This window comes from Crocuta crocuta, unplaced genomic scaffold (genome assembly GCF_008692635.1).
Source record: "Crocuta crocuta isolate KB4526 unplaced genomic scaffold, BGI_CrCroc_1.0 scaffold546, whole genome shotgun sequence".
Lineage (NCBI taxonomy): Eukaryota > Metazoa > Chordata > Mammalia > Carnivora > Hyaenidae > Crocuta > Crocuta crocuta.
Genome location: NW_027527441.1, coordinates 3,662,848 through 3,689,429, shown reverse-complemented (window position 1 = coordinate 3,689,429; position 26,582 = coordinate 3,662,848). Strand labels below are relative to the sequence as shown.

Below are 26,582 nucleotides of genomic sequence, written 5' to 3'. Positions count from 1 at the left end.
GCACTCAACAAAGCTTCAGCCTCATTTTCTGAAAACAAATGTAGTGGTTTTAAAGTTATTACCCCAGGGCCAGTAGTGAATTGATCCACAATGAGGAAAAGAAAATTAAGAGGGTGATGAGGTGAATTGAGGATCATATTCTTTTTGCCGACTAATCTTTGCCTTGGTTTTTCCAAATCTTGTATCTGCATTGGATCTTTGATGTCAAACATATGTTAGTCACTTCATAAATATTTGTTGTTTATACATATTTTGTGTTTTATTGTTTTTCTGTGTATATCAGATCCATGAAGTTTAGAATATTTGGAGCCACAAATGTAAATGTAGGTACAATGAGAAAACAGTGAAGAATGCTGCTTGATGAAGAAGAAAGAAAAAATTGGAAGGGGCAAGCCAGTTTACTAGTATTGGCTTTATATTACAGCCCATTATGTGAATGTAGTTAAGTCAGTTAACACTAACATTGACCTTCTCATCCATTGGCAGCAATAGGATACTGGCTACACCACACAAAAATGAGGTAAATTTCTATGTCTATAAAATCTGAACACAATCCAAGATAACAAAACAAACAAAAACAAAACCATAAAATATAATGGAATCAACCATAAGGTCACCCCTGAGAGCCCAAGAATTAAAATCCCTTTATTACAAGCTGAAGTTTTTACCATATATTTTTACTAGAATCTCCTTGTGTAGGCTTCTAGGATACCATTATATTAAGACAGCAGAGAAGTATAAAAACAAGAGAACCTCCAGAAATCAAATCATCCTTGTAGTTGTCATGAATTCTAGGATAGAGTTTTTATCAGTTATGATCAAATAAGTTGGACAGGTCATATAACAAGTTAGAACTTGCCAAAAAATTTTTTATAGAAGAAACAGATGTCATCTTCTGTTGTAAACTATATCCTGAGAATATCCCACCCTGACTACTTTATAGCATATATGAACTCCCACTCCACCCCCTTTTCCCCTTCTCAAGTAAGCCAACCTACCAGGCTGTGTATTTTTAATAGCTTTCTATAGCAATCAGGAATTTGCCATCAGAGAAACTGTTTCACTGCTTCTTATCTTTGGATGCCTGTTCTTGTCAAACAGATTTTAGATAAGAACAACTGGCAGTAAGTGCCCTTCCTGAAAACAAAGGTCAAAAGCCTTGATATCTAAGCCCAAGTGCATTGTTCTGGAAAGCCTTTCAAATTTTAGTCATATTCAGATTCCAAATATAATGTTTCCTTTTTTTCTGGAAGTTTCAAAGTTTTTAGAAATAGTTTCTAATGGAAAAACTATTTCAATCCTATATAAATCTATAAACCAATGACTAAAATGTACCTCATTTTTTTTTTTTTTAATGTTAGTCATGAGAAACAGCATTTTCAACTGAAAAGGAAACTAAGGAAAAGACTTTGAGGTTAGGGCCTTGTTTGTGAAAGGACTATGGAAGAAAAAGGTTAGGGCTCACTTTCTGATCATATTTGCAAAAGCAGAGGATGAACCATCTATATGACCTGTCAGAATGGCTTCAGATCAGTTCTTCCTGATTTTAAATGGAATTTTACATTAGATGTTGCTGAGGAAGATTGTCACGCCATTTTTAGGTGATTATTTTGTTTCCGTATTGCACCAAACTTATTGGAAAGTATGACCTAGAATGTGCCAAGGAAGATTTGGAAGGTGACATGACTGACTGTGTCAGTCCCCGAGTATGAAATAGACAAGGGCTGTTGACTGGGTTAACCAGACTCTGCCCTTTGTTAAACTGCATGATATCACATCAAAGGCCACAGATCCATTTGAACAGGTGCTTTTAAAAATTGTATTGAATAACCTCTGTGCCACTTTAGGTTTTGAATGGTCTACGTAACTGCACAAAATGAGTGAATGTAAGAAAAATGAACTGACAGGTGAAGCCTGTCTGGTAAGGAATCCATGATCCTGAAGTGATTGTAGCTTTTCAAAAGATTTAGTGGCTGCTTTACATTAAATGTTCTATGTGGCCGAACGAAGTTCCATGAAGATTCTGTTCGCTTTCTTCTCAATATCAGATCCTGCTTGTTGTGATAATGTTTTCATTAGATGTTTTCAGAATTATTTTCCTTCTCAAATGAATTTTTAATTTATTTGTTTACCAGTGACTATTTCATAAGGATAAGGGCGTTATCTGTTCTCTTCTTCTCTTTCCTACTCCATGAAATAATTTTTTTTTTCCTTCCAATTGTGTATGACACAGCTACAATTAGGGAAGATGTCAGTTATAGGATATTGTCTTATATTCAGCGCCCTACTAGTAAAAGTGTGCGATTGGGAGGGGAAAAAAAAAAAAGGAGGTTGGGGAGATATGACTCTTCCTGCCCCTCACCAGGATGCTAAGAATTTAGATAAGGAACAAACCCAGAAAATAATTAAACAGATAGGAGTTAAATAAGCTCTGTGACGTTGAAGTAAAAGGGAATAAAACATGTAGAGCAGGCCTGAGCTCTTCAGTCTAGTGAAGGATGCCTTCAGTAGGAAGTAGGACTTAAAAATGGGCAGGGTTTAGAAATAAGGAGCGTCTTTCCAGAAATGAGAATGGATGGACACTGGCATAATCTAACAAGACTAGGTTAGTTCATTATATGAGGATCTCCTACCAACTTTGATTGCAAAGTAACCAGTATGTGTTGCCGTATATGCTACAGGGCAACCATTCAATACGTAAAAATGTTTGGTGAAAATTTTGTCTTAGTTTCAAAAGTTAACTACCTACCAGGTGATTATTGCCAGAGAAAATGCAGAAGATGAGACATTACCATGAAATGAATGAGTACAAAAAGTCATTTGAAGACGAGAATTAAAAAGTACTAAATAAAATACATTTCTTTTATAGTTTACTCTACAAGGGTTATAATTACTTGGCCAGAATGCAGAAAGATATGTTTTGTGTGGATTTTACCAGACTTACTTTTTAATAATACACCAATAATTGCCATCCAAGTCGCTTTCTTACAATCTGATGTTGACGTTCCTCTTTTGAGAGCTGGCATCTTTCTTCCTTTCCCTAGGTTATGGGCCAACCTTAGTGAGTTGCTTCAATCCAATGGAATGCAACAGAAATAACCTAGAAGTCTAGGTCATAAGAGGAGATAGAACTTTTTCTCTTACGACACCTGATCTCGGAACTCAGCCACCATGCTGGGAGATAGGGCAACCTAGCCTGTGTAGAGAAATCAAATGGAGAGGCTCACACAGAGAGGAGCTGGAGATCTAGTTAACATTTAGCATCAGTCCCCAAATGTGGGGCTGAAGGAGTCTCAGAATGATTCTAGCCCAGAGCCTGCAGCTTGAGTCTTCCTCCTGAGGCCCCAGTCGTCATGGAGAAGAGACTAGCCATTCCCTCTGTGCTTCATCTGAATTCCTGACCCACAGAATCCAACAGCAGAACACCATTAATTTATCAAGTTGTCACATAGCCATAGTAACTGAAAAATATGCCAATCAGGTTTTCGTATCTTAATTTATACTGACTCCAGCTATTCACTTAAGCATTTCTCTTTAATATATGAATAACTTCACTTATTTTTTTTTTTGGACATTACAAAAGATAACTTTCTTTTTATTTTGTTACTTTTTTTCTTAAATAGTTTATTGTCAAGTTGGTTTCCCTATAACAGCCAGTGCTCATCCCCACAAGTGCCCTCCTCCATGCCCATCACCCCCTTTCCCCTCTCCCCAACCCCCATCAGCCCTTAGTTTGTTCTCGGTATTCAAGAGTCTCTCATGGTTTGCCTTCCTCCCTCTCCCCAACTATTTTTCCCCTTCTTCTCCCCCATGGACCTCCGTTAAGTTCCTCCTAATCCACCTATATGTGAAAACATATGGTATCTGTCCTTCTCTGCCTGACTTATTTCGCTCCTCATAACACCCACAAGTTCCATCCATGTTGCTACACATGGCCAGATTTCATTCTTTCTCATTGCCATGTAGTATTCCATTGTATAAAGATACCACATCTTCTTGATCCATTTGTCAGTTGATGGACACTTAGGTTATTTCTATGATTTGGCTATTGTTGAGAGTGCTGCTGTGAACATTGGGGTACATGTGCCCCTATGCAGCAGCACTCCTGTATCCCTTGGGTAAATTCCTAGCAGTGCTATTGCTGGGTCATAGGGGAGTTCTATTGTTAATATTTTGAGGAACTTCCACACTGTGTTCCAGAGGGGCTGCATCAGTTGACATTCCCACCAACAGTGTAGGAGGGTGCCCGTTTCTCCACATCCTCGCCAGCATCTAGAGTTTCCTGATTTGTTCATTTTTGCCACCCTGATTGGCGTGAGGTGGTATCTCAGTGTGGTTTTGATTTGTATTTCCCTGATGAGGAGGGATGCTGAGCATTGTTTCATGTGTCTATTGGCCATCTGGATGTCCTCTTTGGAGAAGCGTCTGTTCATGTCTTTTGCCCATTTCTTCACTGGATTATTTGTTTTTCTGGTGTGGAGTGTGAGGAGTCCCTTATAGATTTTGGTTACTAGCCCTTTATTTGATATGTCATTTGCAACTATCTTGTCCCATCCCGTCAGTTGCTTATTAGTTTTATGGATTGTTTCCTTTGCCGTGCAGAAGCTTTTTATCATGATGAGGTCCCAATCATTTATTTTTGCTCTTGATTCCCTTGCTTTTGGGGATGTGTCAAGTAAGAAGTTGCTGCGGTGGAGGTCAAGGAGGTTGTTTCCTGCTTTCTTGTCTAGGGTTTTGATGGTTCCTTGTCTCACATTCAAGTCCTTATCCGTTTTGACTTTATTTTTGTGTATGGTGTGATCTAGTTTCATTCTTCTGCATGTTGTTGTCCAGTTCTCCCAGCAGCATCTGTTAAAGGCTATCTTTTTTCCATTAGATACTCTTTCCTGTTTTGTCAAAGATTAGTTGACCATACATTTGTGGGTCCAATTCTGAGTTCTCTATTCTATTCCATTGGTCTATGTGTCTGTTTTTGTGCCAGAATAACCTCACTTTCAAAATATCTGTCTACACTTCTAAAAACTCATTTTTCAAAATAGTGAGCTAATCATTTTGTCAAATTTAAGAAAAATTTTAAAACTCACCTGTGTCTCCAGTATGTGGCATAATTTCTTTGATTTTGTTGAGTACTCAAAAAAAAAAGTAAATGAATTAATCAGCCTTCTCAGTCTGCTGACTAGAGACCTTTTTTCTCCATTGCTAGCACCAGAGTTTCCATAAGTGTTAGCAGAAAATGGAGGTACTGCCTAAAATTAAAAAAAATTATTTTGTGAGAGAGAGTCTCATTATCCCATTCAGTGACTGCACTATAAAATAAAGTTTTTATCTATTGGTGAAGATTATATGTATATAATTTTTAATATAGGTGATTACATTTTCTATCACTGAATCTGTCCATGTTGTATGTTACTGTTATTGAGGACCTAATGGGAAAGTATATCATGATAGAATCTCTGAAAAAAATCTTTTAAAATGTTTTCCTATTGAAGTTTATTTTATAAATTTGAAAATTGATAAAGATTAATTCAGCTGTTGAACACTATCCAGGAGAAACTTACATGTTTATAACAGCCCAATGGAAAAAAATATATTTCTACCTCCATAGGAAATCAGACCAAGAAGGAGTATCCTAAATATTTCCTACTTCATTTGAACAATGTTCACTATTCTAAATACACAATTTTACTTTCATTTTAAAAAATTTGTTGTAGAAAAGCCTTGACATCCTCAGCATGTCTATAAAATGATAGGGACACTCTGTGGGGCTATAAGGAAGAATGACCTAGGTTGTAACATACATGTGAAGACAAGAGATCAAATCATCTGTCTATGTGTGACATGATATCTAGGCTCCTGATATCAAGTTATTTACTATATTGTTTCCATGACTCCTTGGAATGATCAGAGCAAACCATCACTGTATCCATTCCTCCAGTATTTTTCCCTCTTTTCTTCATCCTTCTCATTATTAACCCAGACAGAAATTTGTCAAGAATATGTTCATTGCAAGATAATCAAATGCCTCACTGAAAAATGTTAATTCTTGTTTGGGCAACATTTATTCATTCCAGCAAATATCTGTGCTCTTTTAAAGAGGAATAAAGAGAGTTCTTACTTTGAAAAGTATAAAGTGTAGAAGACAAAGACATGAACTGAGTTTAGAACAGGGAGCTTCAGGAGCCAATATAGGAAAATTAAATTCAATGGAGATCACAGAGAAAGTTAACTTGTGAAATAAGTCTTGAAGGAAGATGAGAAGTTTGTGATATGAAGTGGAGACCTGGGGGTTATTTGTATTAAGATGCCTTTCGTTGCTTCCACACTGCATTGCCTTTTAAGAATGCTGTGACCTTGCTCAAGGTCCTATTAGTGCCCTGTCATTCTGGAACCTTGACCGCAGCCACCTCAAACACAGTAAATAGTTTACAGAGACGCAGTCTGGTTTCAGCTACTAATCAGAGTCTCTTTGGTAAGATTTTGAAGTAGGAGACACAGAGATTAAGAGTTATAGAGCAAGTTATATGCTGAAGCTTTTAAGATCATGTACACTTGGGGTTGTTAGCCATTGTGGACTTCATACAAGAAGGAGAAGTGGGTCTACAGAGAAGAATAATGGGACAGTGCTATTATTTTTTTATGTTTATTTATTTTTGAGAAAGAGTAGTGGTGGGAGGGGGGTAGGGAGAGAATCCCAAGCAGGCTCTATGAGGGCAGAATGGAACCTGACTCAGGGTTTGATCCCATGAATCATGAGATCATGATCTGAACCAAAATCAAGAGTCAGCCATTTAACCTACTAAGCTTCCCCAGGCACCCTTGGACAGTCTTTTTTTAAGAGAACACATGGCCCCAGGGAGTGACAGCCAAGTTCCCACAGCCTTGACTCTTTATTGCCTGTCTTGCTCTTTATTGCCCTCTGAATCCTTCCTTTTACAGAGAACTAGTTTGAATGGCTTCTCAATCTTAAAACCAAAGAATTTCTAAGGCTGCGGTAAGGGAAAATGTATGGAATGAAATAGTGACTCGACAGGCTAGTAGGTCTGGGGAACTCTTAAGTTCATTTACCTACAAGAAAGTATTGGTTCCTACCATGGACTATACAGTGTGCTAGATGGTAAAGCTACCATAATGCATGTCAGAATCTTTGACTTCGAAGAGGCCAAATTGGGTCATAGACAAGTACAGTCAGTGTTACGGTGGGAAGAAATGACATATGGACATAAGTTTGGTTTTACCCTCTGGGCTAAGGAATTTAGACTTATTTCTGTAGTCCGTGCATTTTCACTGGGGGCATATCATGGCCAAGAGGCTGAAAATGGACACTTAATGGAGGAAATCATGATGTCCTAGATGTTACAGTGGTTAATCAACATGTCTAACATCAACCCTACCTGACCAAATATTTTTTTCATAATACTGATTTTTCTCCTGTACATAGTTTTCCTGTATCAGGGTGATTCATTTTAGTAGAGTTAATTTTGGGAGCTGTGGCTATGGTTGTGACAGAACTGATAGCCTGTCCTGGTGGCCGCTCTCATGTACAAGCAAATCACTGTAACACGTTAAGGCCTTTCAGTACATGGCAGGACAGGAGCATTTCATCGCAGTAGAAAGGATCCAGCCTTTTTAGAGATACTTAAGCTAAACTTTGTTAGTTGTAGACCTCATCTATGAAATGTCTCTATAGCTTCCTCTTTTCTTAGGGTATGATTACCTCTTTAAGAGTATTTCTCTAAACCAGAAATGTCATGGTGAAAGAATGTATTTCCCCCAGATTTATTCTTTTTGTCTAGAAAAACCAGTAGATTAAGTTGTTGGTGAAACAGTTTGAAATAGCTGATGGTTTATCACCTAAAAACACACATATTCCAGGAAGAGAGAAAGGAGACATTAAGCTTAATTTTGATTTGATCTTTTCCTTTTGTGACAGCAACTTGAAAATCTTTCTTGTTTGCAGGATCAAATATCCTATGTTTCTAGAGACACAACTTCCCCTTCTGAGGAAATCAAGCTATCGTATTTGTTTTTGTCACTTAGTTAAGGCACATTTATGCATCATTTTTTAAAAGTTTGTGGCAGTTATATTTGCCAGCGATAGTATATTAGCCATTGCTCATTGGAGGGCAGGTATTTTAGCAATAGGCAGTTCAATTCTGCTCTTCAATTTTGTTCCTGAAGTTTTAGAAAAACCACCCATTGTTTTTGTCAACAAAATGCCTGTCAGTATACTGCACCATAAACTCGGTTGGAGTATATTGGGTTATTTATTGAGCTGGGACCTCCTTTGTCTCATATAAATGAGCACTCTTTTTATTTTTTATAGATTATTAGTAAGCACTGTGTAAGTTTAAAATGTGTGACATTAGGGGCGCCTGGGTGGATCAGTCCATTGAATGTCTGACTTCAGCTCAGGTTAATGTCTTGTGGTTCGTGGGTTCAAGCCCCACATTGGGCTCTGTGCCAACAGCTTGGAGCCTGGAGCCTGCTTTGGAGTCTTTCTCCCTCTCTCTTTGCCCCTCCCATGCCTATACTCTGTCTCTCTCTCAAAAATGAAAATAAATATAAAAAATTAAAATGTTTGACATTAAAGTATCAACATTTTTAGACACAAAAAAATAGTGCATAGTAGCCACTCACAATTTCAGCTCATAGATCAACTAAGCAAAATATCTTTACCCTTCAACAAATGTTTAAAAATCATAAAAATTTATGGTTATTCGTAGCATACATGTTCTAAAATTTGCAGAGAAAATGGAATTCATGTCTAGTTCCACATATTATTAAATGGTTTAAATGATGAATAAGATGGATAACGAATTGTCATACTGTATCCTTGAAGCAAAGACTACCTGGCTACTTCTCTTAAACTTTGATCCATGGTACCTCACTGCTTTGAGGAAACTGGAAAAAAATATACCATCTTCTTGGAAACCAAAATGTTAACATTGTTTTCCCATTTCTAGGTTGAGAGTGCACAGAAAAATATCATGGTTTTTTGTGTGAAGTACTTTATACAGAAGCAGACCAAAGATTAAATTGCATTGGTAACCATACTCCCAGATGCTCCAGAGAGGCCTGGTGCAGTGAGCCCAACTCAATTCTTCCATAAATGGTCACATGAGTTACTTTTTCCCTCTGTTGTGACATCAGTTTGTGCCTGACTGACACAGTACTTATAGGGAGTTCTTTGTGAGGAGATTGTGAAGGTATAGATGAAAATCTGTTAGGCCCTGCTGGGTCTAGACTCTGTAGAAGAGAAGATGCCAATGAAGACGATTCCGATTGCACATTGATTCTGTCTTCTGATTAACTCCAAACCTGACTTTGGCCTCTTGACAAAGCTTCAGTAGATGTTACCCACTGGGGTCTTGTCTTCATTGGCACCCCTGATACCAATTCAACCAATCCCATATGCAGTGTGTTAGTGGGGCCCTTTAGAGAGTTGAAGTAGGACCTGACTTTGGACATAACCTCCACATTTACTAACTGTGACTTGCGCCAACTTAATTTGATTTTTCCCAGCCTTATTTTTCTCATTTTCATCCCACATGTTCATATGAAAATTAAACGAGATAGTATAGATAGTGTACCTCTCACATGGCCTGGTATATAGTAAGAATTAAATAGGCATTAGCTATGATTCCGGTGATTATTATCACCATATTATTTACTATCATCATTATCATCCTCACTAACTAGAACACTTGCTCATCTCACCCTTTAGTCCCGTGCTGGTAAGGGAGCTGATTAAGCTCCCATTTGTGCCAGTGTCCCTACATCTTGCCACACCCATTAACTGGTAGGCTACTGTATTAACTATCTATTGCCTTTTATAAAGCTTCTCATCCCTCAAACTTTTCAGCTTTAGATAATGAAGATTATCTTGCACAGTTTCTGAGGGTCAAGATCCAACAGCTTCATGGGTAATTCCTATTTTAGGTCTCCCATGAGGCTGTAGTCATGCTGTTGGACCAGGCTAGTCTTTGAAGTCTTGTCTCTGATTGAGACAAGATGATGCACTTCTAAGCTCACTCATGTGGCTAGTGGCCGGTGCCTTCGCTTCCTTCCCACAAGGGACTATCTATGGGGCTCATGGCCTGGCTTCCCTCAGAACAAGTGGTAAGAGAGACCTAGTTGTATAATCTAATCTCAGAAGCAGCAAGCCACCACTTTCGCCCTATCAACCCTGGTACCATGTAGGAGGGAACAGTACAAGGTGTGGAAGCCATGATATGGAGGTCATTGGGAGCCCTCTTGGAAGTTGCTACCCTAGCTACATTTCTTGCTAAAGTTTCTATTTTTGCAGCTTGCTATTGCCTCACCTATGATTGAACAATCGTTGCTAGATTTAAAATGTCCCAGTATATTCTTTTTCATGTGCACTCACTCTTTATACCTTGATTTTCATACTGAGCAGTTCTTTTAAGAAAAAATTACCTTCCCTTTTAATGTGAGGGGAAAAGTCGCCAGTGTATTAAAAAATAATCATTCACCATCTCTTTCTAATGTGTGCCATGCAGTGTGATTTAACTTCATTGCTCTGTTAGAAAATTCTATTCTCTGTAGAGGGCCATTTTTGTTTGTTTTTGTTTTTTGTTTTTGCATCAGTCTCTCAGCTTCTGCCACAAAAATAAAAACCTGTCTCTGTGACCGTTTTTCAAGTGGAATGGACCCAAAAACAGCACAAAGACTAGAGGGAAAAAAAAAACCCCAAAACTACAATCTCAGTCTGTGAAAGAGAGATAAGTTAGAGTAAAACTATAGTAAAAATGCTGAGAAAAAAAATGTGTGTTACTTTTTTAGGAGGGAGATGAGGAAAAAAGTCAGAAGATAAAATGCAAAGCAAAAACGTTAATGATCCCAGTAGGGAAACAAGACACTAACCTCACAGAATTTGTATGCAAAATATTTTCAATGTTTGGGGCCAAATGCAAGGAAAACCAGGTCTACTCAGAGCTTTAGGGCACTGTGGAGACAGTTTTCGAAATGTGCTCTCCAGAGTCTCATAAACAGAAACATTCTCCCACCTAAGTGACAAAGAGAGAATATGAGCTCCTGATGGGAAATGCCACAGGAAAGATCAAGGCTGATTTTTTTTTTCTCAGCCATTTCCTCAAGGAAAAAACAAAAACAAAAAATCCCTGGGAATTGATAATACTAACTTGACAAGTCCAAATAAGTCTTTAGGCAAAGCAGATGGTATATGTATTTTTTTCTTTACGTATACACAAACTAATCTCAGATTTCAACTGGGAAGCATGTGTGTTACTTTGCAGGTTTTTACAAATCCTAAACAAAATCATGTAGTTTGTGAGTTCTACAAAACCAGTTTTGAATCTTGGATCTGATACCTACTGTGACCTCTTAGAAGGCCTCCTTGGCATCTCAAACCCTCATTTTTTTAATATGTGAAATGCAAGGAAACCCTGATACATAGTAGGTGCTTTGTAAATTGTTGGTGTTGTTAATAGCAAACATTGTATTTTTGCAATGGATTTTGTTGCCCTTATTTTCAGGAGTTTAAAATTCTGAGTGAATTGGAGAGCTCTACCATAAACTTACACATTGTTAGGGTGGAATGAAAAATAATTAAACGCTCTCCTCTTTAGCTGCAATGCTATAGTCAAAGCCCAATAAATTCCTCTAGACGGATCAATTTCTATTAAATATGATATGCTAATTACATGTATACCCATGGACCTGTGATGTAAGTGTCTCAGATTGCAAAGTACTTGAAGACCAGAACTGTCTACTGTTCACTACTTTATCCCTAGTTCTTTTTAGCACAGTACTTTGCTTTTAGGAAACGCTCAACAAATGTCTTTTAATTTACATTGAAGTATCTGTAGAGAGTTACTACAGTATAATTCTGGAATTCACATTCCATTTTCCTTCCTCTTGTCTCATACCACCCCCATTTTAGCCATTCATTTGCATATTTGGAGGCTGTATCATCCAAAAATGTTGCAAAGACCTAATTAAGCAATTAATGGATTATTTAGTTTTCCAATCTTGATAACTGTCTAGACTCCACGATCTTTTCCTGCTCATTAGCGTCTCTCCATGAAAGGGGAGAGGAAAAGTGTTGAAATGTGGATCTGTGAATTTATAAGTCAGTACAAATCCTTCAGCCCAGGGAAAGGCATGAAATTATAAGTTGCATGAAATTTGATCAAAAGAGCTGGATTTCCTTATCTGCATCACCTGTTTCCAGGAATATTTTATAGCCGTGGCTTGACACTACACCTATTCTTTGGGAGAAGTATTGTTAGAGCTCCTGTTGTTCATACAGGAGGCAACACTGTAACAGATGTGGAGATGAGGGGCTTTCAGCTCTGGGTAGTGGCTTTATCACTGTGAGTGGACTCCAACAATAAACATATATATTTTAAAATGCCAAAATTAGTCTTCCAGAAAAGATGACAAATGAGGTCACATAGTGAGTCTTCATTCATTTGAATAATTTAGAATTTATGATTGAGTAAAATCAGAAATGTGCTGGTCTTTTCAAACCCTGTGGATGACTTCAACTGTAGGTCATCCCACCTGACTTAGTATAAGTTTGTTGTTCTGGAGAGGTAAAAAGCTGGCTTTCATGCATTCCATCATAGCAAATACCTGTGTTATTTGCTTTGAGCATCTCAAATAGGGGTATGTCTATACTTAATTCTAGTATAGAATATAGAATATAATCATAGTAGAAAATAATCATATGACATTATAAAATGTATCTCTACATTCAGCTAATCAAGAAAATATGCTCAGTTTTCATTAGTAAGTATTTGGGAGAAATAAAGCAATAATATTACCTTACCATTGTAGGACATGTTCCAGTTTTCAAGGGCATTCAACTATATTTTGTTGTTGTTTTCTTTCTTTCTTTTTTTCTTTCTTCTTGAACTTCCTAGCAACTGTGTACATGAGGCAGGGACATTTTACAGATGAAGATAGTGAGGCTCATGTTTCAGATTCTGTGTCTCCCTCTCTCTCTGACCCTCCCCTGCTCACGCTGTCTTTCTCAGAAATAAATACATTTAAAAAAAAAAAAAAGTGAGGCTCGGAGATGTTAATTGACTCCCAGCTGGCAAGTAGTAGACGCCTTCACCAGATTCTCTAATTTGACCTTCAAAGCTCTTCTACACTAATGTACTAGCATTGCCCAAGCAAAGAGTCTGTATATAAAACAGCTTTGAAAATGAGTGGACTCTAATGATGCCTTGGTGACTCAGTCGGTCAAGTGTCTGAGTTCGGCCCAGGTTGTGATCTCACAGTATGTGAGTTCAAGCCCCACATCAGGCTCTCTGCTGTCAGTGCAGAGCCTGGTTCTGATCCTCCGTCTCCTCTCTCTTCCCACCCTCCTTCTGAAAAATAAATAAACATTTTTAAAAAATAAAGAAAATAAGTTGACTCTAGTACTTTCTGTCAAGTTTGGTCAACATTTATGTAGACAGGTAGTTAGAAATTGCTCACTCCAGTTCAATATTATGACTCTGCATGGGAATTAGTTGATTCTCTGTAATATTTGTAGCTGAATGTTTTTGCATTGTTCCATATCCCTCCTCTTTACATATATACAGGCGATGACCGTGACAAAGTGTGACCATTACTATAAACATTGAAAACAGACCTGCAGTTAACACAGATGGTTATGAGTGGCAGTAGATTTTAGATTTTAGAAACTTTGATGAAACTTTTCATGACAATGTTTTTTGTCGAACAGCACATTGTACACATAAAAAGGAAGATCCTTGCCAGCATGTTGCTCTTGTTGGAATGACCTTAATAGTTATTCTCAGCAGTGTTTTGTGAAGCTTCTCTCATTCATCTATTTCTTTTTTTTATTTTATTTTTTAGTTTATCCATTTATTTTTGAGAGAAATAAAGAGAGCACAAGCAGGAAAGGGGCAGAAGAGGGAGACACAGAATCGAAAGCAGGCTCTGAGCTATCAGCTTGAACTCATGAACTGTGAGATCATGACCTGAGCCGAAGTCGGACACTCAACCGAGTCACCCAGGCACCCCTCTCAGTCATCTGTTAAATAAACCTAATCCACTTGAGGCACTGTTCTTGGTGTTGAGAATAAGGTCCTGAACAAGGTCTCTGCCCTCACAGAGATGACATTCTGGTGCAAAAAGAATGGGGGGGGGGGCATTAAAATGCACACCAAATACGAATTGTCTAATAAATTGCCAGATTCTGGTCATTGTTAAGAAAGAGACAGAATGCCATAATAAAAATAGAAAAGGCTGGCATATTTTGATAGGGTGGCTAGGAAGAGCCTCTCCATGGAGGAGATAATGTTTAAACCGAGAACACAAGGATGACCGTGACTCATCTGAATCAGCGCTCCAGAACCAACTAGAACAAATCTCATGAGGCAGGGGCCAGATTATGCCAGACATTGAGGCCTCTATAAGGTGTCTGACTTACCTTCTAAGTGCAAGGAGAGACTGTTTGGAGGGTTTTAAGCAGGGTCATCAATTAATCTGACGTATGTTCATATTTGATATGGGTGAAGAAAGGAAAGAGGCCACAATGATAGTCCAACAGAGAGATCATGGTCATAGGCACTCAGGGGTAGGACTGGGGATGGAGAGAAGAGAAGGAAAATAAAACATGATTTTGAAGTAGAAGTGACAGAACTTGGTGATGGACTAGATGTGAGGAGTGCAGGTTGAAAAGGAGAAAGGAGAAGATTATGACTCCCACATTTCTGGCTTTAGAAATCGAAGGGAAAGGGATCCCATTTACTACTAAAGAAAAGATAGAAAAGATGGGATAAGAAGTAAGTTGCTATTGGTGGTGGGATTTATTAAGATTTCCACTTTGGAGGGTCACCTGGTTGGCTCACTTAGTTAAGCGACGAGCTCTTGATCTCATGGTGGTTTGTGAGATCGAGCCCTGTGTGTGTGGTCACCTGGTTGGCTCACTTAGTTAAGCGACGAGCTCTTGATCTCATGGTGGTTTGTGAGATCGAGCCCTGTGTTGGGCTCTGTGTTCAATGTATGGAGCTCTCATGGGATTATCTCTCTCCCTCTCTCTCTGCCCCTCCCATGAACATATGCTTTCTCTGTCTTTCTGTCTCTCTCTCTCTCTTTCTCTCTCAAATAAATAAACACTTAAAAAGAGTTCCACTTAGGAAGTGTTATGTTTGAGATGTCCAAGAGACATGTAAGTGAAAGATTTCAAGTATCCATTGTGTATCAAATCTGGAGCTCAGATGGGAAGCCTAGGAAACATTTAGACAGTTTGAAGTTTTGAGCATATATGTGATCCACAGATTTCTGGGGATCTACATTAAGATGAGCCAGGATCAAACCCAGAGGAACTCCCAATTTTCAAGATAAGGTATGGTGCAAGAGAGCACAAAGTAAAGCTGTGAAGGAAAGTCAGTGATGTGGAGGTGAATCAGGAGAAAGTGGAGTTGTCGCAGAGAAGAGGATTTTGTCAGCAGAAGGAAGTGGGTGGCTGGCTTGAGTGCTGCTGGCTGAGAAGTCTGTAGGGAAGGCGGGTTTACTGACGGGGCTCACATCACACTCATTACATCATTTGACGATCCTGAAGTACTTTCTTCACTGACTTTTGATAATTTTTGTCTTCCTTTACTCCATTTCACTAGCAGTCTTTGTTTGTTTTGTGTGCTATGATAAGGAGACAGGCTGATGCTCAAAGAGTAACTGAAGTTCCATATTTAAACATGGGGTAGGACTTCTAGTCAAACAACAAGCTGAAGAGTCTCGATTTCTAAAGATGTATGTTACGTGTCAGTCATTGATTTGTCACTTCCTGGTTTCTAGTGAAGGAGAAGGAATATTCAACTAAAAACTAGAGACCTGGTTTGAAACCCTAGTTGCAGTGGTTACTGGTTGCTCAAACCTGGGCGCACCACTCAACCACCCTTGAGGCCCACTTTCCTTATCTGAAAAGATAAAAATCTGACCTACCTGACAGCCTTGTTGTAAAGGTTAAACTGGCTTGGCTTAAGCCATATAAGAGGTACTCAGTGCACGACATTTTATTTTTATTATTAGTAGTGTATTGGGTGTAAGCACAGGGCCAAATGCAATCATGTATAGAAGAGTACTTCTTTAATCGTAAACACTATAAATAAAATGTGCTAATGTGTTTATGATTGATAACCCTTTTTTGTCAACTTTTTAATTTTAGATGCACCACCCTACTTTTGGGTACAGATCTATTTACTATCTAGGAGTTGTGGGTGTGTTGGTGGGCGGCCAGGAAAGGTGACAGCTAGCAGAGCTTAGGCAGAGAAGCAGATGGAAAGTGCAGGCGGCTGTTGGTGTGGAAACTGAGAAGGAGGAAGCTGCTTGGGGAATAAAATCCAGAGGAGGACCAGGCAGGGTGAGGAAGCACCCCCCGGCAAAAGGGGGTGACCTGTCTCACAGAAGTTGGACATACAGTGCAGCAGGATGACTCAGAAAAGCCTGCAGAGCTTTAGAAATTGTTCATTTCTTGGTTTGGAACATGGTAAAAAACTAGAATGAGGTTTGTTATTTGGGAGATGTTTTTTGTAAGAGAAGAAAGAGAAAAAAAAAAGATTCCGAATATTTCAGTGGGCATTGGAGAGTTCTCTCTCCTCCTCCCTCCTCTATATTCCGCCTCCAGGAAGAAAAACAAATATCCCTGAAACCAAAAAGCATGCATTTTTGTCATGTCTGCAAGAGGGATGCCACCAATCAAACCAATTTTGCATTATTTTAATTACGCCTTTTAAGCCTCACATGTGTTGATATTTATTTTTCTTTTAAAAAATATTTCTGGTTTATGTCTCCATAGGTTATAGGAAACTCACAGTTTTGCTCTTGTATTTTGATGCTAGGTGGTGAGCTAGGTTTAGCCACCATTTATTGGACACTTGAAACTAATCTCTGTAATAGGTCTATTCAGGCATTTTATTAATTTCATACAAATTCTTTTGAACGTAATATTATTCCTCTGCTAATTGGGACACTGAGATTTTAAGGGGGCTCACTTCCTTTCCCAATTTCCAACAGTTAGAATGAGACAAAGCCATGATTTCAACCTAGGTATGTGTACTTTAGAAGCCTTTGCTTGAGCCACTGTGGTACAAAACAGTCTCCTTTCCTTAGAAAGATCAATGCATCTATCCTCTATGTCCTATTTGTAACTGAACAGGTGCTCACTGCTCTGTTTATTGAGGTATTTTTCCAGAGGAGGAGAAAGGGAGGGAAGTACATTTACTGGCCACATACCATCTACCATATTACTTTGTAGATCTTTTCTCATGATCTTCAGAAAAAAATCTGACATTGGTATTTTATCCCTATTTTTCTTTGGGGGGGGGGTTGTTCCTTTCTTGAGGAAACTCCTTAGAGGGGAATAGCTTGCCCTAGTTCATCATGTTAATTTACTTTTCATCCAACATTTATACATTTCCAGAATTTCTAGTAATTTCCAGAAGCCAGGGAACCCAGTGTTAAAAAGAAAAATAAGATATGGTCTCTGTTCTTAAGGGCCTTAAAGCTTATTGAGGAAAATAAACACATAAACAGATAATTATAATAAATTATCAGTAGAAAGGTAGGAGTGTGGTGAACACTGCATGTGATCACAAAAGGGACCAGAAGCTGACCTGAAAAGAATCAAAGAAGGCAGGCTTCCTTCCCACTTGGGCTTTTCTCCTTTTGAAATGTAATTTTCTCCCATCTTTCTACCATGGTGCCTTCCAGACTTAGTGAAGTCTGCATACTGAAAGAATCTGAAGGATTGTCAGAAACCCAGTTTGCACAGGAAATTAGGTTCAGTTTTTAAAATCATCCATTAACTGTTAGGAACACCATTTTAACTGGGTTTCCATTTTCCCTGAATTCCAAAGCTACACTGGGTTGGAAGATAATGGGGTTTTGTTAGCAAAGGTTGAAGAGCAAACAAGGATACAAGTCAAATTCGAGTAGAAGGTGGTAACAACCTACTAATTTGACTTTTGGCTGAAATACCTCTTTCCATTTTTAAGTGTGAATTTGTTTTGCCAAAGTGGGTATGACCTCTACCACCTTGACTTTTCTCCCCAGATGGGAATCTTATTTAAAGTGGACATCCTTCTTGGAGAATTGCATTCTCATTTCAGATGTTTAGATGTTGGTACTTGTAGGTATAGAACTCTGTTATGACTTTCTAGCCACTATTTCTCAGATATAATTAAATTCCTTTTAATATGTAAAGCTCCAGTAAACACTATTAGCATTATTATATATCACTTTTTCTCTGTGGTTTATTTTTATTTATTTTGAAAAATGTTTATTTGTTTTTGAGACACAGAGAGCAAGCGAAAGAGAGAGAGAGAGAGAGAGAGAGGATCCCAAGCAGACTCCACATGGTGAGCATAGAGCCTGACACGAGACTCAATCCCATGAACTGTGGGATCATAACTTGAGCTGAAATCAGGTTAGATGCTTAACTGACTGAGCCACCCAGGCATCCCTCTCTCTCAGTTCTACACAAGTTTTACTCTTTCAAATCCCCTTCATTTTTTAGATTCACACTAAAAAACATTAAATTTCCAGAAAAAGAAATTTCCTGACCAATATTTTAAAGGCGACTACTCTTAAGTTTTCAACATTTGAAAGGACGTATATGTAATTGTTGAAGGTTACTAGCTGTAGCAGTGTGTGTCATGCCAGATTGAGATATCTAGTCTCTGTGACATTTTGACTTTGAGTGCACTCTGGATCATCTGATAGTACGTGGTGTATGTGGAGTGGTAAATTCTCGAGGGATTGGGAAAACTAAGAGCGAGATTTTAAGGGACCCAGACATAGTGTTGAGTTCATGATCATGAAAATATTAACAACTAATAAAATAACATAATTGAAATAAGACCAGTTTATCCCAATCTAGGTATTTACCATTTCATCAAATAATTTTTTCAGGATTTTTGGATACATATCATCTTTTGGGGAAGGACTAGTGTCTCCGAGCTTTATTTTCTTTTTTTTTTTTAATTTTATTTATTTATCTATTTATTTATTCAATCATTCATTTATTTATTTATTTTAATATAATTTATTGTCAAGTTGGTTTTCATATAACACCCAGTGCTCATCCTAACCAGTGCCCTCCTCCATGCCCATCACCCATTTTCCCCTCTCCCCCACTTCCCATCGACCCTCAGTTTGTTCTCAGTATTTAAGAGTCTCATGGTTTGCCTCCCTCCCTTTCAGAGTTTTATTTTCTATTGCAGTTCAATTGTTTGACCAAAACCTATTCAGGACTTCAGCATAATGAAATATATTTAATTGCTTGACTGATTATCGTTTCTTTTTAGCATTATTTGCTTCTTTCAATGGTCATTGTATGGTATCAACTAAAACTTTCCACAATTTTCAGTGATCTATATTTTAATAATATGAAAATACTTTCCTTAATTATTTTTCATACTTTGTTGAATTTTCAAAGCAATTGATTTTATTCAGATTGTTCCTTTATGAAGTNGGTATCAACTAAAACTTTCCACAATTTTCAGTGATCTATATTTTAATAATATGAAAATACTTTCCTTAATTATTTTTCATACTTTGTTGAATTTTCAAAGCAATTGATTTTATTCAGATTTTTGCTTTATGAAGTAGCATACAGTCATTTCAAAATCAAGAGCATTATATATTTTAATTTATTGCTAGAGAGTTGTAATATTTGTCATTCATCTGAAGGCTAGTGATTCAGAACTCTCCTTTTCTGTTAATTTTAATTAAAAACACTTCTATTCAAAATACTGCTCAATACCCAAGTAATTGCTTACATAGCATATAGAGTTTTGGGTTTTTTGTTGTTGTTGTTGGTTTTTTTTCTTTTTGGTAAGGGCAAACATCTAGGACCGTAAATTATCATGGCAGGCACATGGTTTGCTGACAGAACTATATAAAATATTGTTTTCATCTTCATGTCATCCCTGGTACATTCATCTCTGCATTAATTCCTTGGGGGATCTCGTATAAGTTATAGTTCTGAAAAACATCCCCCTCTTGTTGAGCTCTGTCAGCTTACCTTTTCCTTACTGACCATATCATTCCTCTGAAAGAACAGATAGAAACTGAGTTATGTCTTAGCTGCTCTTGGGTAAGCAGTGCCAAAATAGTTACAGGGAACCTAAATATTAATAGCCATGAACCATCTTAGTTTAAATTGGATATTTCACAATTTTACACCTGCAGTATTGCAAAGTAGTTATAAAAAGTACACAGAATTCATCTCTATAAATATATGCTCATTTTATGTCTTTTACAAGCTGTTTCATAGATGCCTCATCCAAAAAGGCCATTAGTACCAATGACATGATTGATAGGATAGGTTATAATGTTTAGCAGTTCCTTGGAGCTGACATATTTTTGCCAGTTTAATTTATATTTTCTTAATATTTATATTATGCACATATTTCTAAGATTATGGGTTTTGATCTCACCTTAATACTCCTTTCTTTTGTGAAATATTTCTTTTTAGGAAACACGTGAAATGGTAAAGATGTTTTAAACAAGGATTTTTAAAATGCATGGTCCTCACTAGCAAACATATTCTGAAATTGGAGCTTTATTTTTGCTTACTTCCAGCCCATTTCACAGGAAATGGAAGTGTCCAAGAAAACAGGAGGGCATTAATTGATTGTTTTCTTCTACCAGTTTAGCTATATCCCAAATGGAAAATAGTTCAGGAAATAGAATATACTAGAAGGATTTGGCTATATTATCTAAAAGCATACACTCCTGGAAAATTACATAATAGGCCCAGTAAAGTCCAATTTAAAAAATTTTTTCCTAAATATTCATTTTATTATTTGAAGAGGGGCACAGGATCTAGTTGTGGTTTCTTTGATTCATTTTACTTAGACTCTCCAACCAAGTAAAATGAAGAAAGAAAGGAGTTGTCATCTTGTTTGTATTTTTTCTACAATTTTGTATTGAAACATTAGATCCAAGAAAATTCAGCAGTCTTTAGTATGAGATTCTAGATTTTGAAAACGTGCATGTGTATGCATTTTATAACAGTGACCGTTTATGTGGGACAATTTATTATGTATAAATGGTGCTCCGAACAGATTTTAAGGAGGTAGCTCTTAAAATTTGACATATGATAGAAACTTACCCAATTAATAATATCAAAATATTTCAGAGGACACAGGAATGACTTAGTTTTAATTTGATTTTACCCTTCAGTTCACAGCTTTCTGGACAACATTGAGCACTTCTTGGTACAGGGCACACTGCTATTTACTTTAGGGGCAAGGGGGATGAGTCAGACAGTTATTGCTCTCAGTGAGCTTAAAATTCGGTAGAAGAAACAAGATAAATATATGATCCCACAATATATAAGATGGGATAGGGCAATGTCTTATGATCAGTACTAAATATCATGGGGTAGAGAAAAAATATATTAAATGTGATTTGAAATTGAGAAATTTTGTGTTGCTCTGCATTGTACATAAAATAGGCATAAAAAATCTAAATGCAGAGACCTACAAATTCTTTGTCTCATGGCTGCTGCTAGATTGGGGAAGACTATTTGGGTCATTCAATACAGGTGCTTAGTTATTTTTGAGTTAAATATAGCCTTTTTTTAAGGCTCACTCAACAAAATATTTTAGTAATCAAAGATATGGGAAATATCATGAAGATGATTTTGAAATTTAAAAAAAAATATGACATGTGATATTTTGCTTTATTTTGCTTAGTGAAGATTGCAAGAATTGTGATTCACTGTTAGCACTCTTTCAGAATATACCAGTATTTTGAATTACTGTCACTGGAGCTACCTTTGTGCTTTAAATTTTTCAAGACTGATGTGTACATGTGTTCTAAATAAATTAAAAAAAACCTCTTTGTTTGAATGCTTTAATTCTGCAAGAGTATGTCAATAGATATTTTCTAGAAATGATCATTATTAATGAGTGCATTGTATGTTTCATTCAGCAGTACCCAAATCCAAAACACATGGAGATGTCTGGCATTGCTCTGTTGCCAAAAACTGTGATGTGACTCTGATGTAACCTGGTTTGTTCTGAATGACTCCAGATAGTTCTGCAGACTTGCTTCGGGCCCATCTGGCTCCTGAGAAGCCTTCTGTCACCATGGCTATGATCCCAGGCTCTGGTGACAGACTGCCTGGGTTCAAATCCAGGCTCCTCTATTCGCTGTCTTTATGACCTTGGGCAAGTTGCTTTGCCTGTTTCTCATTTGTAAAACACTGAACATCCTATTGCATATCTCAGGATTATTGTGAGGATATCCTAGATAATACAGGTACAAATGTGCTGTTACTGGTTTTGATAAGCAGTAAAGACTCAATTATTGACTATTTAAAAATAATATATATAGATAGGAATAAAAATCATGAGCCTGAAAGCTTTCTTCCTACAGTTGCAAAAGCTTTTCTCAGGTTTTTGTACATTGTAAAAGTATATGACATCTTGGTCCTGCTAAGCTTGTAGGATAATATTTAAATAATTACTGGGAAATCAAACTATGGGGGCTTTTCTGGTATGAAATTATATAATACCTCCCCACGAAGGCATATGGCGATGATTTCTAATGATTCATTACTAAATATTGTCTTCCTTTTATATGCAACATAAATTCTCAAAATATGGAGGCATAACTAATTGAAGCACAAACCACACCATTTCTTGAAAGTCACCACAATAAATTGTTTAACAAACCAAATTGGCCTAGCTTACAATGTCTGTCAGCCAAAGTGATGTGGATGGGCAACTGTGTTCTCCCCTATTTGCCTCAGTGGGTGGTGCCAGTTTATTGAAGTGCTCCAGCTGTTTCTTCAACCCATTCTTGTAGGATCCCAAGGAGGTTCCTTTTCATGATCACACACAGGGACTGTGACAAAAACCTCAGGCAATAGAATTTGCTTGCCTATAATACCCACCAAATAAGATCTTGGTTATTTTAATTTGGGCAGCTGAAAGAGCATGCTAGGTAGACCATTGACATCGTAAACAGTCCTTCCTTTTGACCTCTGCATGGATCAGCAGACTGTGATCTCCGCAGAATTTAGGATTAATTGCACCAAGAAAGAACATCTCTGAAATCTAAAATGTAGGCTTGGTCATTAGTTCATTTTGCATGCTGTGAAAACTATATTTGGCATCATTAACAGCTGCTTGCACAAAGTGTTCAGCACTAAAATATGATTGGTGAACACTCAGAATTTTATTTCGTGGTATTGCCTGCAATTATGGAGATGTTGATAGATCAATTTCCATCTCATCTAAATCCTAAACTAAGAAATAAAGTGGTCTATGATATGCATGTCCCTTTTATTTGAGACTTTGCCAATTTTCCTGGTTTTTAATTTTTTTTTATTCTATCAGGGCAAAGAAATCTCATAGCTGATGTTTCCCTGAATACACATCATGATCACTTACCATCTCCTAAGTGATTCAAGCAGCAATCTTGTTTTTAGAATATTTCCACTAAAATGCAGGCCCCAGAATTTCAGTGATGATTGGAAAAAGGCATTCTAATGACCTCTTGACAGTATTTAAAACTCATGGGCAGGTGAACCTGACAGTATGGGAATCGAAAGCTTGTCTCCAAAATGTTAACTTATGATCACTTTGTTATTACCTTGGCTGTTTTCATGGGAGTCATTGTAGTCAATAAACATAGGCAATGGAATGAGCTGTGATAGCCACCAGAAAGTCTCAGTGGGTCTGGTATGCTATACGACTAAACTTACAGCCATTGGTGCTAAATAATTAATAACCAGCCTGAAGGAAGTGAAGGAAGGAGGGAAGGAGGAAAGAAATTCTGGCTTGTAGGATTTGCCATGGTATAAATACTCTCACCATGACTGTTCCATGCTCTAACATGGTGTTACTGAGTTTGCAGTTGGGAAAAAAATGCACACATAGAACAGTCCTATTTAACTTTCTGCTCAATGTGCTATAGGGTTAAATAGTTTTTACTTACCTCTCTCCCGTCATAGGAATAGACTTTATGGTATAATATGTACCATATAGTCATTGATAGATCATTACTCTTGTTAGAATAAAACCTAAGACCTCTGGACTTTATCATTTATTATTTTAACTAATATGTGGAAGAAATGAGCCAGAACAACAGAGAGGAAGAGGTAGTGGGTTGTGCCATTAGGTAGGTGGCTAACTGGAGTAGACAGGAGTAAAGAGATGACGTTCTAGTCCAGATTGCCAGTAAATATCTAGAAGATTTGGGACAGTTTACTCAATATTTCAGCATTCATCGAACCATTTTTGAATGCCTGCTAGGTTCCAGGTATTGGAAGATAAGAAGGTAATGAGCACTGGATCATGTATGGAAATGTTGAATCACTCTGTTGTGCACCTTAAACTAATGTAACACTCTATGTTAACTAAGTATAATTGAAATAAAAACTTAAAAAATACAAACAAGTAGATATTCTGTCTTAAAAGAGCTTGTAGCTTAGTGAGAAAGAGGAAAACTGGTAATAATCACAGAGTGAGATAAAGGCTTGCAGAGAGCTGAGGAGGCATGGAGGAGGGAAATGGAACATGATCTTGCAGGGTTCTAGAAGTGTCTGAGAAGATATGATTGTGTAACAGAATCTGGGACACTGTGTAAAAAGTAGACAAGCAAATATGGGAAGTGGTTTTGTTTGATTTCGTATCTCAGGTGACAGTATTTTACCATTAAACATGATGTTTGTCATAAGCTTTCTCTTCTTTTTTTGGAAACTCTTTACTATATTAAAAACAATTTCACCCATTCCACATCTGTGAAGGTTTATCATAAATGAATGTTGAATTATGTCAACATTTTTCTGCATCTATTGAAATAATTGTGTGTTTTTTCTTTTATATTTTAGTAAGCTGAATTAGAATGGTGCATTTTCAAATGCTAGATCAACACAGTATTTCTGGAAAATTATATATACACATGTAATTACATATAAATACATGTGTGTTCTTGTGATGTTTGAGTCTATGTTAATGAGACAGATTGTCCTATAATTTCCTTACTATAATACTTCTTGTTAGGTTTTGATATCAAGGTTATAATGGCCACGTAAAATGCATTAGTAAGTCATTCCTTCCTTTTACACTTTCTTGGAAGAGGTTGAGTGACATTACTATAATTTTTTCCTTACATATTTGGGAGAATTCATCAGTGAAGCCATCTCGGCCTGCATTCCTATTGTTAAAATGTTTTGAATTCCTGATTGTGTTTACTTAAAAGATTGGATTTTCATTCTTCTAATGTTAGTTTTATTTATTGTTTATCTTTAAAAAAATTTTTAGTGTAGTTGACAAAATATTATGTTACTTTCAGGCGTAAAGCATAATGATTCAACATGTCTGTACATTATGCCGTGCTCACCACAAGTATAGCTGCTATCTGTCACCCTGTAATGCTATTACAGTATCATTGCCTGTATTTCCTAAGATCTGCCTTTTGTTCCCATGAGTTATTCTTTTCGTAATTGGGATCCTGTATCTCCCACTCGCCTTTATGCATTTTCCCCATTCTTCTACTTCCCTTCCTCCTGGCAGCCATCAGTTAGCTTTTTGTATTTATAGTACTGATTTTGCTTTTGGTTTGTTTATTTGTTTGTTTTGTTAGATTCCATATGTGAGTTAAATCGTATGGTATCTGTCTTTCTTAATCTGATTTATTTCACTTAGCATTAATCCATCTAGGTCCATCCATGTGTCACAGATGGCAAGATCACATCCTTTTTAATGATTGTGTTAATATTCCATTATATACCACATCTTTATCCTTTCATCTATCAATGGACACTTAGGTTGCTTCCTTATCTTGGCTATTATAACTAATGCTGAAAGCCTGTTAGGTGTTTTTTTTATGTTTGTTTGTTTGTTTATTTATTTATTTATTTATTTATTTTGAAAGAGAGAGTGCATGCATAGGCAGAGGAGAGGCTGAGAGAGAGAGAGGAAGGGATGGTGTGGAGCCCAGCATGGAGCTTGAATTCACGAACCATGAGCTGAAATCAAGAGTTGCACGTTTAACTGAGCCACCCAGGTGCTCCAACAGCTTGTTAGTTTTAATTTGGGGTTTTTCAAGAAATATATTTATCTATTTTATTCAAATTGTCAAATTTATTGACGTGAAGTTATTTCTTGTGTTATCTTTTTGACACCTGTGGGATCTCTCTCTATGTCCCTTTTGTTTTGTACATCTGATATTGACCATTTATTTGTGCTATAATTTTTTACTTAATCGAGCGTGTGAGAGGTTTATTAGTTACAGTATTTTCCAAGAACGAATTACGGGCTTTGTTTATTTTCTGTTGTATTGATTTATGCTCTGTTCTTTTTTCCCTTTTTTACTTTCTTTGAGTTTGATTTTCCAATCTTTTTCTAACTTCTTGAGTTGGAAGCTTAAATTATTGATATTCAGTCTTCATCCTTTTCTCATATATGCAGATAATGCTATAAATATATTGTGTAGATATATATTTACATATATGTATATATATTTACACACAGACTATATCTTCTTTGTCCATTCATCTATCAGTGGACACTTGGATTGCTTCCTTATCTTGGCTATTGTAAAAAATGCTGCAGTAAACA

At 37.0% G+C, this 26,582-nt stretch overlaps 1 long non-coding RNA gene across 2 annotated transcripts in view; it reads right to left on the bottom strand.

Moving 5' to 3' along the window:
- Nucleotides 1–3,045, bottom strand: part of LOC144228994 (uncharacterized) — a 70,644-nt gene extending 67,599 nt beyond the window's left edge. For both annotated transcript variants that reach the window (XR_013334322.1, XR_013334321.1), the window contains exon 1: nucleotides 2,945–3,045. This is a non-coding gene — a long non-coding RNA (uncharacterized LOC144228994). The remainder of the gene's footprint in view (nucleotides 1–2,944) is intronic.
- Between the last annotated feature and the right edge of the window lie 23,537 nt (nucleotides 3,046–26,582).